Raw genomic sequence first — 14870 nt, 5'->3', positions numbered from 1 at the left:
GTATGGGTGGAAGAGGGAGGTATGGGTGGGAGAGGGAGGTATGGGTGAGAGAGGGAGGTATGGGTGGGCGAGGGAGGTATGGGTGGGAGAGAGAGGTATGGGTGGGAGAGAGAAGTATGGGTGGGAGAGAGAGGTATGGGTGGGCGAGGGAAGTATGGGTGGGAGAGGGAGGGTGGGAGAGAGAGGGAGTTATGGGTGGGAGAGAGAGGTATGGGTGGGAGAGAGAGGTATGGGTGGGAGTGCGAGGTATGGGTGGGAGAGGGAGGTATGGGTGGGAGAGTGAGGGTGGGAGAGAGAGGGAGTTATGGGTGGGAGAGGGAGGTATTGGTGGGAGAGAGAGGTATGAGTGGGAGAGGGAGGTATGGGTGGGAGAGAGAGATATGGGTGGGAGAGGGCGGTATGGGTGGGAGAGGGCGGTAAGGGTGGGAGAGGGAGGTATGGGTGGGTGAGGTAGGTATGGGTGGGAGAGAGAGGTATGGGTGGGAGAGTGAGCTATGGGTGGGAGAGGGAGCTATGGGTGGGAGAGGGAGGTATGGGTGGGAGAGAGAGATATGGGTGGGAGAGAGAGGTATGGGTGGGAGAGGGAGGTATGGGTGGGAGAGGGAGCTATGGGTGGGAGAGGGAGGTATGGGTGGGAGAGGGAGGTATGGGTGGGAGAGAGAGGTATGGGAGGGAGAGGGAGGTATGGGTGAGAGAGGGAGGTATGGGTGGGAGAGAGAGATATGGGTGGGAGAGGGAGCTATGGGTGGGAGAGGGAGGTATGGGTGGGAGAGAGAGGTATGGGTGGGTTGAGAGATGAATGGGTGGGAGAGGGAGGTATGGGTGGGAGAAGGAGGGTGGGAGAGAGAGGGAGGTATGGGTGGGAGAGGGAGTGATGGGTGAGAGAGGGAGTAATGGGTGGGAGAGGGAGTTATGGGTGGGAGAGGGAGGGTGGGAGAGAGAGGGAGTTATGGTTGGGAGAGGGAGGTTTGGGTGGGAAAGAGAGGTATGGGTGGGAAGGGAGGTATGGGTGGGAGAGGGCGGTATGGGTGGGAGAGGGAGGTATGGGCGGGTGAGGGAGGTATTGGTTGGAGAGGGAGGTATGGGTGGGAGAGAGAGGTATGGGTGCGAGAGGGAGGTATGGGTGGGAGAGGGAGGTATGGGTGGGCGAGGGAGGTATTGGTGAGAGAGGGAGGTATCGGTGGGAGAGGGAGGTATGGGTGGGAGAGGGAGGTATGGGTGGGAGAGGGAGATATGTGTGGGAGAGGGAGGTGTGGGTGGGAGAGGGATGTGTGGGTGAGAGAGGGAGGTATGGGTGGGAGAGGGAGGTATGGGTGGGAGAGGGAGGTATGGGTGAGAGAGGGAGGTATGGGTGGGAGAGGGAGGTATGGGTGGGAGAGGGAGGTATGGGTGGGTGAGGGAGGTATTGGTGAGAGAGGGAGGTATCGGTTGGAGAGGGAGGTATGGGTGGGAGAGGGAGGTATGGGTGGGAGAGGGAGATGTGGGTGGGAGAGGGATGTGTGGTGAGAGAGGGAGGTATGGGTGGGAGAGGGAGGTATGGGTGGGAGAGGGAGGTATGGGTGGGAGAGGGAGGTATGGGTGAGAGAGGGAGTTATGGGTGAGAGAGGGAGGTATGGGTGGGAGAGGGAGGTATGGGTGGGAGAGAGAGGGAGGTATGGGTGGAAGAGGGAGGTATGGGTGGGAGAGGGAGGGATGGGTGAGAGAGGGAGGTATGGGTGGGAGAGGGAGGTATGGGTGGGAGAGGGAGGTATGGGTGGGAGAGGGAGGTATGGGTGGGAGAGGGAGGTGTGGGTGGGAGAGGGAGGTGTGGGTGGCAGAGGGAGGTGTGGGTGGGAGAGGGAGGTGTGGGTGGGAGAGGGAGGTGTGGGTGGGAGAGGGAGGTGTGGGTGGGAGAGGAGGTCTGGGTGGGAGAGGGAGGTATGGGTGGAGAGGGAGGTATGGGTGGGAGAGGGAGGTATGGGTGGGAGAGGGAGGTATGGGTGGGAGAGGGAGGTATGGGTGGGAGAGGGAGGTATGGGTGGGAGAGGGAGGTATGGGTGGGAGAGGGAGGTATGGGTGGGAGAGGGAGGGTGGGAGAGAGAGGGAGGTATGGGTGGAAGAAGGTATGGGTGGGAGAGGGAGGTATGGGTGGGAGAGGGAGGGATGGGTGAGAGAGGGAGGTATGGGTGGGAGAGGGAGGTATGGGTGGGAGAGGGAGGGGATGGGTGGGAGAGGGAGGTGTGGGTGGGAGAGGGAGGTGTGGGTGGGAGAGGGAGGTGTGGGTGGGAGAGGGAGGTGTGGGTAGGAGAGGGAGGTGTGGGTGGGAGAGGGAGGTGTGGGTGGGAGAGGGAGGTACGGGTGGGAGAGGGAGGTACGGGTGGGAGAGGGAGGTACGGGTGGGAGAGGGAGGTATGGGTGGGAGAGGGAGGTTGGGTGGGAGAGGGAGGTATGGGTGGGAGAGTGAGGTATGGGTGGGAGAGGGAGGTATGGGTGGGAGAGGGAGGTATGGGTGGGAGAGGGAGGTATGGGTGGGAGAGGGATGTATGGGTGGGAGAGGGAGGTATGGATGGGAGAGGGAGGTACGGGTGGGAGAGAGAGGTATGGGTGAGAGAGGGAGGTATGGGTGGGAGAGAGAGGTATGGGTGGGAGAGGGAGGTATGGGTGGGAGAGGGAGGTATGGGTGGAAGAGGGAGGTATGGGTGGAAGAGGGAGGTATGGGTGGGAGAGGGAGGTATGGGTGGGAGAGAGAGGTATGGGTGGGAGAGGGAGGGTGGGAGAGAGAGGGAGGTATGGGTGGAAGAGGGAGGTATGGGTGGAAGAGGGAGGTATGGGTGGGAGAGGGAGGTATGGGTGAGAGAGGGTGGTATGGGTGGTAGAGAGAGGTATGGGTGGGAGGGGGAGCTATGGGTGGGAGATGGAGGTATGGGTGGGAGAGAGAGGTATGGGTGGGAGAGGGAGGCTGGGAGAGAGAGGGAGGTATGGGTGGAAGAGGGAGGTATGGGTGGAAGAGGGCGGTATGGGTGGGAGAGGGACGTATGGGTGGGAGAGGGAGGTATGGATGGGAGAGGGAGGTATGGATGAGAGAGGGAGGTATGGGTGGGAGAGGCAGGTATGGGTGGGAGAGGGATTTATGGGTGGGAGCGAGAGGTATGGGTGGGAGAGGGAGGTGTGGTTAGGAGAGGGAGGTATGGGTGGAAGAGGGAGGTATGGGTGGGAGAGGGAGGTATGGGTGGAAGAGGGAGGTATGGGTGGAATAGGGAGGTATGGGTGGGAGAGGGAGCTATGGGTGAGAGAGGGAGGTATGGGTGAGAGAGTGAGGTATGGGTGCGAGAGGGAATTATGGTTGGGAGAGAGAGGTATGGGTGGGAGAGGGAGGTGTGGTTAGGAGAGGGAGGTATGGGTGGGAGAGGGAGGTATGGGTAGGAGAGGGAGGTATGGGTGCGAGAGGGAGGTGTGGTTAGGAGAGGGAGGTATGGGTGGGAGAGGGAGGTATGGATGGGAGAGGGAGGTATGGGTGGGAGAGGGAGGTGGAGGGAGGTTTCGTTGAGAGAGGGAGGTATGGGTGGGAGAGGGAGGTGGAGGGAGGTATGGGTGAGAGAGGGAGGTATGGGTGTGAGAGGGAGGTATGGGTGGGAGAGGGCGGTATGGGTGAGAGAGAGAGGTATGGGTGGGAGAGGAAGGTATGGGTGGGAGAGGGAGGTATGGGTGGGAGAGGGAGGGTGGGAGAGAGAGGGAGGGTGGGAGAGAGAGGGAGGGTGGGAGAGAGAGGGAGGTATGGGTGGAAGAGGGAGGTATGGGTGGAAGAGGGAGGTATGGGTGGGAGAGGGAGGTATGGGTGAGAGAGGGTGGTATGGGTGGTAGAGAGAGGTATGGGTGGGAGGGGGGAGCTATGGGTGGGAGAGGGAGGTATGGGTGGGAGAGAGAGGTATGGGTGGGAGAGGGAGGCTGGGAGAGAGAGGGAGGTATGGGTGGAAGAGGGAGGTATGGGTGGAAGAGGGAGGTATGGGTGGGAGAGGGAGGTATGGGTGGGAGAGGGAGGTATGGGTGGGAGAGGGAGGTATGGGTGGGAGAGGGAGGTATGGGTGGAAGAGGGAGGTATGGGTGGGAGAGGGAGGTATGGGTGGAAGAGGGAGGTATGGGTGGGAGAGGGAGGTATGGGTGAGAGAGGGAGGTATGGGTGAGAGAGGGAGGTATGGGTGGGAGAGAGAATTATGGGTGGGAGAGAGAGGTATGGGTGGGAGAGGGAGGTGTGGTTAGGAGAGGGAGGTATGGGTGGGAGAGGGAGGTTAGGGTGGGAGAGGGAGGTTAGGGTGGGAGAGGGAGGTGTGGTTAGGAGAGGGAGGTATGGGTGGGAGAGGGAGGTATGGATGGGAGAGGGAGGTATGGGTGGGAGAGGGAGGTGGAGGGAGGTATGGGTGAGAGAGGGAGGTATGGGTGGGAGAGGGAGGTGGAGGGAGGTATGAGTGAGAGAGGGAGGTATGGGTTTGAGAGGGAGGTATGGGTGGGACAGGGAGGTATGGTTGGGAGAGAGGGGTGGAGGGAGGTATGGGTGAGAGAGGGAGGTATGGGTGGGAGAGGAAGGTATGGGTGGGAGAGGGAGGTATGGGTGGGAGAGGGAGGTGTGGGTAGGAGAGGGAGGTATGGGTGGGAGAGGAAGGTATGGGTGGGAGAGGGAGGTATGGGTGGGAGAAGGAGGTATGGGTGGGAGAGGGAGGTATGGGTGGGAGAGAGAGGGATGGGTGGGAGAGGGAGGTATGGGTGGGAGAGGGAGGTATGGGTGGGAGAGGGAGGTATGGGTGGGAGAGTGAGGTATCGGTGGGAGAGAGAGTTATGGGTGGGAGAGGGAGGTATGGGTGGGAGAGGGAATTATGGGTGGGAGAGAGAGGTATGGGTGGGAGAGGGAAGTGTGGGTGGGAGAGGGAGGTATGGGTGGGAGAGGGAGGTATGGGTGGGAGAGGGAGGTATGGGTGGAGAGGGAGGTATGGGTGGGAGAGGGAGGTATGGGTGGGAGAGGGAGGTATGGGTGGGAGAGGGAGGTATGGGTGGGAGAGGGAGGTGTGGGTGGGAGAGGGAGGTTGGGTGGAGAGGGAGGTATGGGTGGGAGAGGGAGGTATGGGTGGGAGAGGGAGGTATGGGTGGGAGAGTGAGGTGTGGGTGGGAGAGGGAGGTATGGGTGGGAGAGGGAGGTATGGGTGGGAGAGGGAGGTATGGGTGGGGAGAGAGAGGTATGGGTGAGAGAGGGAGGTATGGGTGGGAGAGAGAGGTATGGGTGGGAGAGGGAGGTATGGGTGGGAGAGGGAGGTATGGGTGGGAGAGGGAGGTATGGGTGGGAGAGGGAGGTATGGGTGGAAGAGGGAGGTATGGGTGGGAGAGGGAGGTATGGGTGGGAGAGAGAGGTATGGGTGGGAGAGGGAGGGTGGGGAGAGAGAGGGAGGTATGGGTGGAAGAGGGAGGTATGGGTGGAAGAGGGAGGTATGGGTGGGAGAGGGAGGTATGGGTGAGAGAGGGTGGTATGGTGGTAGAGAGAGGTATGGGTGGGAGGGGGAGCTATGGGTGGGAGAGGGAGGTATGGGTGGGAGAGAGAGGTATGGGTGGGAGAGGGAGGCTGGGGAGAGAGAGGGAGGTATGGGTGGAAGAGGGAGGTATGGGTGGAAGAGGGCGGTATGGGTGGAGAGGGACGTATGGGTGGGAGAGGGAGGTATGGGTGGGAGAGGGAGGTATGGGTGGGAGAGGGAGGTATGGATGAGAGAGGGAGGTATGGGTGGGAGAGGCAGGTATGGGTGGGAGAGGGATTTATGGGTGGGAGAGAGAGGTATGGGTGGGAGAGGGAGGTGTGGTTAGGAGAGGGAGGTATGGGTGGAAGAGGGAGGTATGGGTGGGAGAGGGAGGTATGGGTGGAAGAGGGAGGTATGGGTGGAAGAGGGAGGTATGGGTGGGAGAGGGAGCTATGGGTGAGAGAGGGAGGTATGGGTGAGAGAGGGAGGTATGGGTGCGAGAGGGAATTATGGTTGGGAGAGAGAGGTATGGGTGGGAGAGGGAGGTGTGGTTAGGAGAGGGAGGTATGGGTGGGAGAGGGAGGTATGGGTAGGAGAGGGAGGTTTGGTGTGCGAGAGGGAGGTGTGGTTAGGAGAGGGAGGTATGGGTGGGAGAGGGAGGTATGGATGGGAGAGGGAGGTATGGGTGGGAGAGGGAGGTGGAGGGAGGTTTCGTTGAGAGAGGGAGGTATGGGTGGGAGAGGGAGGTGGAGGGAGGTATGGGTGAGAGAGGGAGGTATGGGTGTGAGAGGGAGGTATGGGTGGGAGAGGGCGGTATGGGTGGGAGAGGGAGGTATGGGTGGGAGAGGAAGGTATGGGTGGGAGAGGGAGGTATGGGTGGGAGAGGGAGGGTGGGAGAGAGAGGGAGGGTGGGAGAGAGAGGGAGGGTGGGAGAGAGAGGGAGGTATGGGTGGAAGAGGGAGGTATGGGTGGAAGAGGGAGGTATGGGTGGGAGAGGGAGGTATGGGTGAGAGAGGGTGGTATGGGTGGTAGAGAGAGGTATGGGTGGGAGAGGGAGGTATGGGTGGGAGAGAGAGGTATGGGTGGGAGAGGGAGGTATGGGTGGAAGAGGGAGGTATGGGTGGGAGAGGGAGGTATGGGTGGGAGAGGGAGGTATGGGTGGGAGAGGGAGGTATGGGTGGGAGAGGGAGGTATGGGTGGGAGAGGGAAGTATGGGTGGAAGAGGGAGGTATGGGTGGGAGAGGGAGGTATGGGTGGAAGAGGGAGGTATGGGTGGGAGAGGGAGGTATGGGTGAGAGAGGGAGGTATGGGTGGGAGAGAGAATTATGGGTGGGAGAGAGAGGTATGGGTGGGAGAGGGAGGTGTGGTTAGGAGAGGGAGGTATGGGTGGGAGAGGGAGGTATGGGTGGGAGAGGGAGGTTAGGGTGGGAGAGGGAGGTGTAGTTAGGAGAGGGAGGTATGGGTGGGAGAGGGAGGTATGGATGGGAGAGGGAGGTATGGGTGGGAGAGGGAGGTGGAGGGAGGTATGGGTGAGAGAGGGAGGTATGGGTGGGAGAGGGAGGTGGGAGGGAGGTATGAGTGAGAGAGGGAGGTATGGGTTTGAGAGGGAGGTATGGGTGGGACAGGGAGGTATGGTTGGGAGAGAGGGGTGGAGGGGAGGTATGGGTGAGAGAGGGAGGTATGGGTGGGAGAGGAAGGTATGGGTGTGAGAGGGAGGTATGGGTGGGAGAGGGAGGTGTGGGTAGGAGAGGGAGGTATGGGTGGGAGAGGAAGGTATGGGTGGGAGAGGGAGGTATGGGTGGGAGAAGGAGGTATGGGTGGGAGAGGGATGTATGGGTGGGAGAGAGAGGGATGGGTGGGAGAGGGAGGTATGGGTGGGAGAGGGAGGTATGGGTGGGAGAGGGAGGTATGGGTGGGAGAGGGAGGTATCGGTGGGAGAGAGAGGTATGGGTGGGAGAGGGAGGTATGGGTGGGAGAGGGAATTATGGGTGGGAGAGAGAGGTATGGGTGGGAGAGGGAAGTGTGGGTGGGGAGGGAGGTATGGGTGGGAGAGGGAGGTATGGATGGGAGAGGGAGGTTTGGGTGGGCGAGGGAGGTGGAGGGAGGTATGGGTGAGAGAGGGAGGTATGGGTGGGGAGGGAGGTGGGGGAGGTGTGGGTGAGAGAGGGAGGTATGGGTGTGAGAGGGAGGTATGGGTGGGTGAGGGAGGTGGAGGGAGGTATGGGTGAGAGAGGGAGGTATGGGTGGGAGAGGAAGGTATGGGTGGGAGAGGGAGGTGTGGGTAGGAGAGGGAGGTATGGGTGGGAGAGGGAGGTATGGGTGGGAAGGAAGGTATGGGTGGGAGAGGAAGGTATGGGTGGGAGAGTGCGGTATGGGTGGGGAGAGTGCGGTATGGGTGGGAGAGGGAGGTATGGGTGGGAGAGAGAGGTATGGGTGAGAGAGGGAGGTACGGGTGGGAGAGGGAGTTATGGGTGGGAGAGGGAGGTATGGGTGGGAGAGAGAGTTATGGGTGGGAGAGGGAGGTATAGGTGGGAGAGGGAGGTATGGGTGGGAGAGGGAGGTATGGGTGGGAGAGGGAGGTATGGGTGGGAGAGAGAGGTATGGGTGAGAGAGGGAGGTATGGGTGGGAGAGGGAGGTATGGGTGGGAGAGGGAGGTATGGGTGGGAGAGGGAGGTATGGGTGGGGAGAGAGAGGTATGGGTGGAGAGGGAGGGATGAGTGGGAGTGGGAGGGTGGGAGGGGAAGGTATGGGTGGGAGAGGAAGGTATGGGTGGGAGAGGGAGGTGGAGGGAGGTATGGGTGGGAGAGGGAGGTATGGGTGGGAGAGGGGAGGAATGGTTGGTAGGGGGAGGTATGGGTGTGAGAGGGAGGTGTGGATGGGAGAGGGAGGTACGGGTGGGAGAGGGAGGTAGGGTGGGAGAGGGAGGTGTGGGTGGGAGAGGGAGGTGTGGGTGGGAGAGGGAGGTATGGGTGGGAGAGGGGAGGTACGGGTGGGAGAGGGAGGTATGGGTGGGAGAGGGAGGTATGGGTGGGAGAGGGAGGTATGGGTGGGGAGAGGGAGGTATGGGTGGGAGAGGGAGGTATGGGTGGGAGAGAGAGGTATGGGTGGGAGAGGGAGGTATGGGTGGGAGAGGGAGGTATGGGTGGGAGAGGGAGGTATGGGTGGGAGAGAGAGGTATGGGTGAGAGAGGGAGGTATGGGTGGGAGAGAGAGGTATGGGGTGGGAGAGGGAGGTATGGGTGGGAGAGGGATGTATGGCTGGAAGAGGGAGGTATGGGTGGGAGAGGGAGGTATGGGTGGGAGAGGGAGGTATGGGTGGGAGAGAGAGGTATGGGTGGGAGAGGGAGGGTGGGAGAGAGAGGGGAGGTATGGGTGGAAGAGGGAGGTATGGGTGGAAGAGGGAGGTATGGGTGGGAGAGGGAGGTATGGGTGAGAGAGGGTGGTATGGGTGGTAGAGAGAGGTATGGGTGGGAGGGGGAGCTATGGGTGGGAGAGGGAGGTATGGGTGGGAGAGAGAGGTATGGGTGGGAGAGGGAGGCTGGGAGAGAGAGGGAGGTATGGGTGGAAGAGGGAGGTATGGGTGGAAGAGGGCGGTATGGGTGGGAGAGGGCGGTATGGGTGGGAGAGGGAGGTATGGGTGGGAGAGGGAGGTATGGATGAGAGAGGGAGGTATGGGTGGGAGAGGCAGGTATGGGTGGGAGAGGGATTTATGGGTGGGAGAGAGAGGTATGGGTGGGAGGAGGGAGGTGTGGTTAGGAGAGGGAGGTATGGGTGGGAGAGGGAGGTATGGGTGGTAGAGGGAGGTATGGGTGAGAGAGGGAGGTATGGGTGAGAGAGGGAGGTATGGGTGGGAGAGGGAGGTATGGGTGGGAGAGGGAGGTATGGGTGGGAGAGGGAGGTATGGGTGGGAGAGGGAGGTATGGATGAGAGAGGGTGGTATGTGTGGGAGAGGCAGGTATGGGTGGGAGAGGGATTTATGGGTGGGAGAGAGAGGCATGGGTGGGAGAGGGAGGTGTGGTTAGGAGAGGGAGGTATGGGTGGAAGAGGGAGGTATGGGTGGAAGAGGGAGGTATGGGTGGAAGAGGGAGGTATGGGTGGGAGAGGGAGGTATGGGTGAGAGAGGGAGGTATGGGTGAGAGAGGGAGGTATGGGTGGGAGAGGGAGGTATGGGTGGGAGAGGAGTATGGGTGGGTGAGAGAGGGAGGTATGGGTGGGAGAGGGAGGTATGGGTGGGAGAGGGAGGTGGAGGGAGGTATGTTTGAGAGAGGGAGGTATGGTTGAGAGAGGGAGGTATGGGTGGGAGAGGGAGGTATGGGTGGGAGAGAGAGGTATGGGTGCGAGAGGGAGGTATGGGTGGGAGAGGGAGGTATGGGTGGGAGAGGGAGGTATGGGTGAGAGAGGGAGGTGTGGGTGGGAGAGAGAGGCATGGGTGGGAGACGGAGGTATGGGTGGGAGAGGGAGGTATGGGTGAGAGAGGGAGGTATGGGTGGGAGAGGGAGGTATGGGTGGGAGAGAGAGGTATGGGTGGGAGGGGGAGCTATGGGTGGGAGAGGGAGGTATGGGTGGGAGAGAGAGGTATGGGTGGGAGAGAGAGGTATGGGTGGGAGAGGGAGGTATGTGTGGGAGAGGGAGGGTGGGAGAGAGAGGGAGGTATGGGTGGAAGAGGGAGGGAATGGTGGAAGAGGGAGGTATGGGTGGGAGAGGGAGGTATGGGTGAGAGAGGGAGGTATGGGTGGGCGAGGGAGGTATGGGTGGGAGAGAGAGGTATGGGTGGGAGAGAGAGGTATGGGTGGGAGAGAGAGGTATGGGTGGGCGAGGGAAGTATGGGGTGGGAGAGGGAGGGTGGGAGAGAGAGGGAGTTATGGGTGGGAGAGAGAGGTATGGGTGGGAGAGAGAGGTATGGGTGGGAGTGCGAGGTATGGGTGGGAGAGGGAGGTATGGGTGGGAGAGGGAGGGTGGGAGAGAGAGGGAGTTATGGGTGGGAGAGGGAGGTATTGGTGGGAGAGAGAGATATGGGTGGGAGAGGGCGGTATGGGTGGGAGAGGGCGGTAAGGGTGGGAGAGGGAGGTATGGGTGGGTGAGGTAGGTATGGGTGGGAGAGAGAGATATGGGTGGGAGAGTGAGCTATGGGTGGGAGAGGGAGCTAAGGGTGGAGAGGGAGGTATGGGTGGGAGAGAGAGATATGGGTGGGAGAGAGAGGTATGGGTGGGAGAGGGAGGTATGGGTGGGAGAGGGAGCTATGGGTGGGAGAGGGTGGTATGGGTGGGAGAGGGAGGTATGGGTGGGAGAGGGAGGTATGGGTGGGAGAGAGAGGTATGGGAGGGAGAGGGAGGTATGGGTGAGAGAGGGAGGTATGGGTGAGAGAGGGAGGTATGGGTGGGAGAGAGAGATATGGGTGGGAGAGGGAGGTATGGGTGGGAGAGGGAGGTATGGGTGGGAGAGAGAGGTATGGGTGGGTTGAGAGATGTATGGGTGGGAGAGGGAGGTATGGGTGGGAGAGGGAGGGTGGGAGAGAGAGGGAGGTATGGGTGGAAGAGGGAGGTATGGGTGGGAGAGGGAGTGATGGGTGAGAGAGGGAGGTATGGGTGGGAGAGGGAGTTATGGGTGGGAGAGGGAGGGTGGGAGAGAGAGGGGAGTTATGGTTGGGAGAGGGAGGGATGGGTGGGAAGAGAGGTATGGGTGGGAGGGGAGGTATGGGTGGGAGAGGGCGGTATGGGTGGGAGAGGGAGGTATGGGCGGGTGAGGGAGGTATTGGTTGGAGAGGGAGGTATTGGTGGGAGAGAGAGGTATGGGTGCGAGAGGGAGGTATGGGTGGGAGAGGGAGATATGGGTGGGAGAGAGAGGTATGGGTGCGAGAGGGAGGTATGGGTGGGAGAGGGAGGTATGTGTGGGAGAGAGAGGTATGGGTGGGAGGGGGAGGTATGGGTGGGAGAGAGAGGTATGGGTGGGAGAGGGAGGTATGGGTGGGAGAGAGAGGTATGGGTGCGAGAGGGAGGTATGGGTTGGAGAGGGAGGTATGGGTGGGAGAGGGCGGTATGGGTGGGAGAGGGAGGTATGGGTGGGAGAGGGAGGTATGGGTGGAAGAGGGAGGGTGGGAGAGGGAGCTATGGGTGGGAGAGGGAGCTATGGGTGGGAGAGATAGGTATGGGTGGGAGAGAGAGGAATGGGTGGGAGGAGGGAGGTATGGGTGAGAGAGGGAGATATGGGTGGGAGAGAGAGTTATGGGTGGGAGAGAGAGGTATGGGTGGGGGAGGGAGGTATGGGTGGGAGAGGGAGCTATGGGTGGGAGAGGGAGGTATGGTTGGGAGAGAGAGGTATGGGTGGGAGAGGGAGGTATGGGTGAGAGAGGGAGGTATGGGAGGGAGAGAGAGGTATGGGTGGAGAGTGAGCTATGGGTGGGAGAGGGAGGTATGGGTGGGAGAGAGAGGTATGGGTGCGAGAGAGATGTATGGGTGGGAGAGGGAGGTATGGGTGGGAGAGGGAGGGTGGGAGAGAGAGGGAGGTATGGGTGGAAGAGGGAGGTATGGGTGGGAGAGGGAGTGATGGGTGGGAGAGGGAGTTATGGGTGGGAGAGGGAGTTATGGGTGGGAGAGAGAGGTATGGGTTGAAGAGAGAGGTATGGGTGGGAGTGCGAGGTATGAGTGTGAGAGGGAGGTATGGGTGGGAGAGGGAGGGTGGGAGAGAGAGGGAGTTATGGGTGGGAGAGGGACGTATGGGTGGGAGAGGGAGGTATGGGTGGGAGAGGGAGGTATGGGTGAGAGAGGGAGGTATGGGTGAGAGAGGGAGGTATGGGTGGGAGAGGGAGGTATGGGTGGGAGAGGGAGGTATGGGTGGGAGAGAGAGGTATGGGTGGGAAAGGGAGGTATGAGTGGGAGAGGGAGGGTGGGAGGGAAGGTATGGGTGGGAGAGGAAGGTATGGGTGGGAGAGGGAGGTGGAGGGAGGTATGGGTGGGAGAGAGAGGTATGGGTGGGAGAGGGAGGTATGGTTGGTAGGGGGTTGTATGGGTGTGAGAGGGAGGTGTGGGTGGGAGAGGGAGGTATGGGTGGGTGAGGGAGGTATGGGTGGGGAGAGGGAGGTGTGGGTGGGAGAGGGAGGTATGGGTGGGAGAGGGAGGTCTGGGTGGGAGAGGGAGATATGGGTGGGAGAGGGAGGTATGGGTGAGAGAGGGAGGTGTGGGTGGGAGAGGAAGGTATGGGTGGGACAGGGAGGTATGGGTGGGAGAGGGAGGTATGGGTGGGCGAGGGAGGTATTGGTGAGAGAGGGAGGTATCGGTGGGAGAGGGAGGTATGGGTGGGAGAGGAGGTATGGGTGGGAGAGGGAGATATGGGTGGGAGAGGGAGGTGTGGGTGGGAGAGGGATGTGTGGGTGAGAGAGGGAGGTATGGGTGGGAGAGGGAGGTATGGGTGGGAGAGGGAGGTATGGGTGAGAGAGGGAGGTATGGGTGGGAGAGGGAGGTATGGGTGGGAGAGGGAGGTATGGGTGGGTGAGGGAGGTATTGGTGAGAGAGGGAGGTATCGGTGGGAGAGGGAGGTATGGGTGGGAGAGGGAGGTATGGTGGGAGAGGGAGATATGGGTGGGAGAGGGAGGTGTGGGTGGGAGAGGGATGTGTGGTGAGAGAGGGAGGTATGGGTGGGAGAGGGAGGTATGGGTGGGAGAGGGAGGTATGGGTGGGAGTGGAGGTATGGGTGAGAGGGGAGGTATGGGTGAGAGAGGGAGGTATGGAGGGAGAGGGAGGTATGGGTGGGAGAGGGTGGGTGGGAGAGTGAGGAGGTATGGGTGGAGAGGGAGGTATGGGTGGGAGAGGGAGGTATGGGTGGGAGAGGGAGGGATGGGTGAGAGAGGGAGGTATGGGTGGGAGAGGGAGGTATGGGTGTGGGTGGGAGAGGGAGGTATGGGTGGGGAGGGAGGTGTGGGTGGGAGAGGGAGGTGTGGGTGGGAGAGGGAGGTACGGGTGGGAGAGGGAGGTACGGGTGGGAGAGGGAGGTACGGGTGGGAGAGGGAGGTATGGGTGGGAGAGGGAGGTTTGGGTGGGAAAGGGAGGTATGGGTGGGAGAGGGAGGTATGGGTGGGAGAAGGAGGTATGGGTGGGAGAGGGAGGTATGGGTGGGAGAGGGAGGTATGGGTGGGAGAGGGAGGTATGGGTGGGAGAGGGAGGTATGGGTGGGAGAAGGAGGTATGGGTGGGAGAGGGAGGTATGGGTGGGAGAGGGGAGGTATGGGGTGGGAGAGGGAGGTATGGGTGGGAGAGGGAGGGTATGGGTGGGAGAGGGAGGTTATGGGTGGGAGAGGGAGGTATGGGTGGGAGCGGGAGGTATGGGTGGGAGAGAGAGGTATGGGTGAGAGAGGGAGGTATGGGTGGGAGGTGAGGTATGGGTGGGAGAGGGAGGTATGGGTGGGAGAGGGAGGTATGGGTGGGAGAGGGAGGTATGGGTGGAAGAGGGAGGTATGGGTGGAATGAGGGAGGTTTGGGTGGGTGAGGGAGGTATGGGTGGGAGTGAGAGGTATGGGTGGGTGAGGGTGGGTGGGATAGAGAGGGAGGTATGGGTGGAGAGGGAGGTATGGGTGGAAGAGGGAGGTTTGGGTGGGTGAGAGAGGTATGGGTGAGAGAGGGTGGTATGGGTGGTAGAGGAGGTATGGTGGGGTGGGGGAAGCTATGGGTGGGAGAGGGAGGTATGGGTGGGGAGAGAGAGGTATGGGTGGGAGAGGGAGGCTGGGAGGAGTGAGGGAGGTATGGGGTGGAAGAGGGAGGTATGGGTTGGAAGAGGGGCGGTATGGGTGGGAGAGGGAGGTATGGGTGGGAGAGGGAGGTATGGGTGGGAGAGGGAGGTATGGATGAGAGAGGGAGGTATGGGTGGGAGAGGCAGGTATGGGTGGGAGAGGTGAGAGAGGGAGGTATGGATGAGAGAGGGAGGTATGGGTGGGAGAGGCAGGTATGGGTGGGAGAGGGATTTATGGGTGGGAGAGAGAGGTATGGGTGGGAGAGGGAGGTGTGGTTAGGAGAGGGAGGTATGGGTGGAAGAGGGAGGTATGGGTGGGAGAGGGAGGTATGGGTGGAAGAGGGTGTTATGGGTGGAAGAGGGAGGTATGGGTGGGAGAGGGAGCTATGGGTGAGAGAGGGAGGTATGGGTGAGAGAGGGAGGTATGGGTGCGAGAGGGAATTATGGTTGGGAGAGAGAGGTATGGGTGGGAGAGGGAGGTGTGGTTAGGAGAGGGAGGTATGGGTGGGAGAGGGAGGTATGGGTAGGAGAGGGAGGTATGGGTGCGAGAGGGAGGTGTGGTTAGGAGAGGGAGGTATGGGTGGGCGAGGGAGGTATGGATGGGAGAGGGAGGTATGGGTGGGAGAGGGAGGAGGAGGGAGGTTTCGTTGAGAGAGGGAGGTATGGGTGGGAGAGGGAG

Source organism: Scyliorhinus torazame, chromosome 1 (genome assembly GCF_047496885.1).
Source record: "Scyliorhinus torazame isolate Kashiwa2021f chromosome 1, sScyTor2.1, whole genome shotgun sequence".
Taxonomy (NCBI): Eukaryota; Metazoa; Chordata; class Chondrichthyes; order Carcharhiniformes; family Scyliorhinidae; genus Scyliorhinus; species Scyliorhinus torazame.
The sequence above is the reverse complement of the archived record's forward strand: the minus strand, read 5'-3'. Positions refer to the sequence as shown.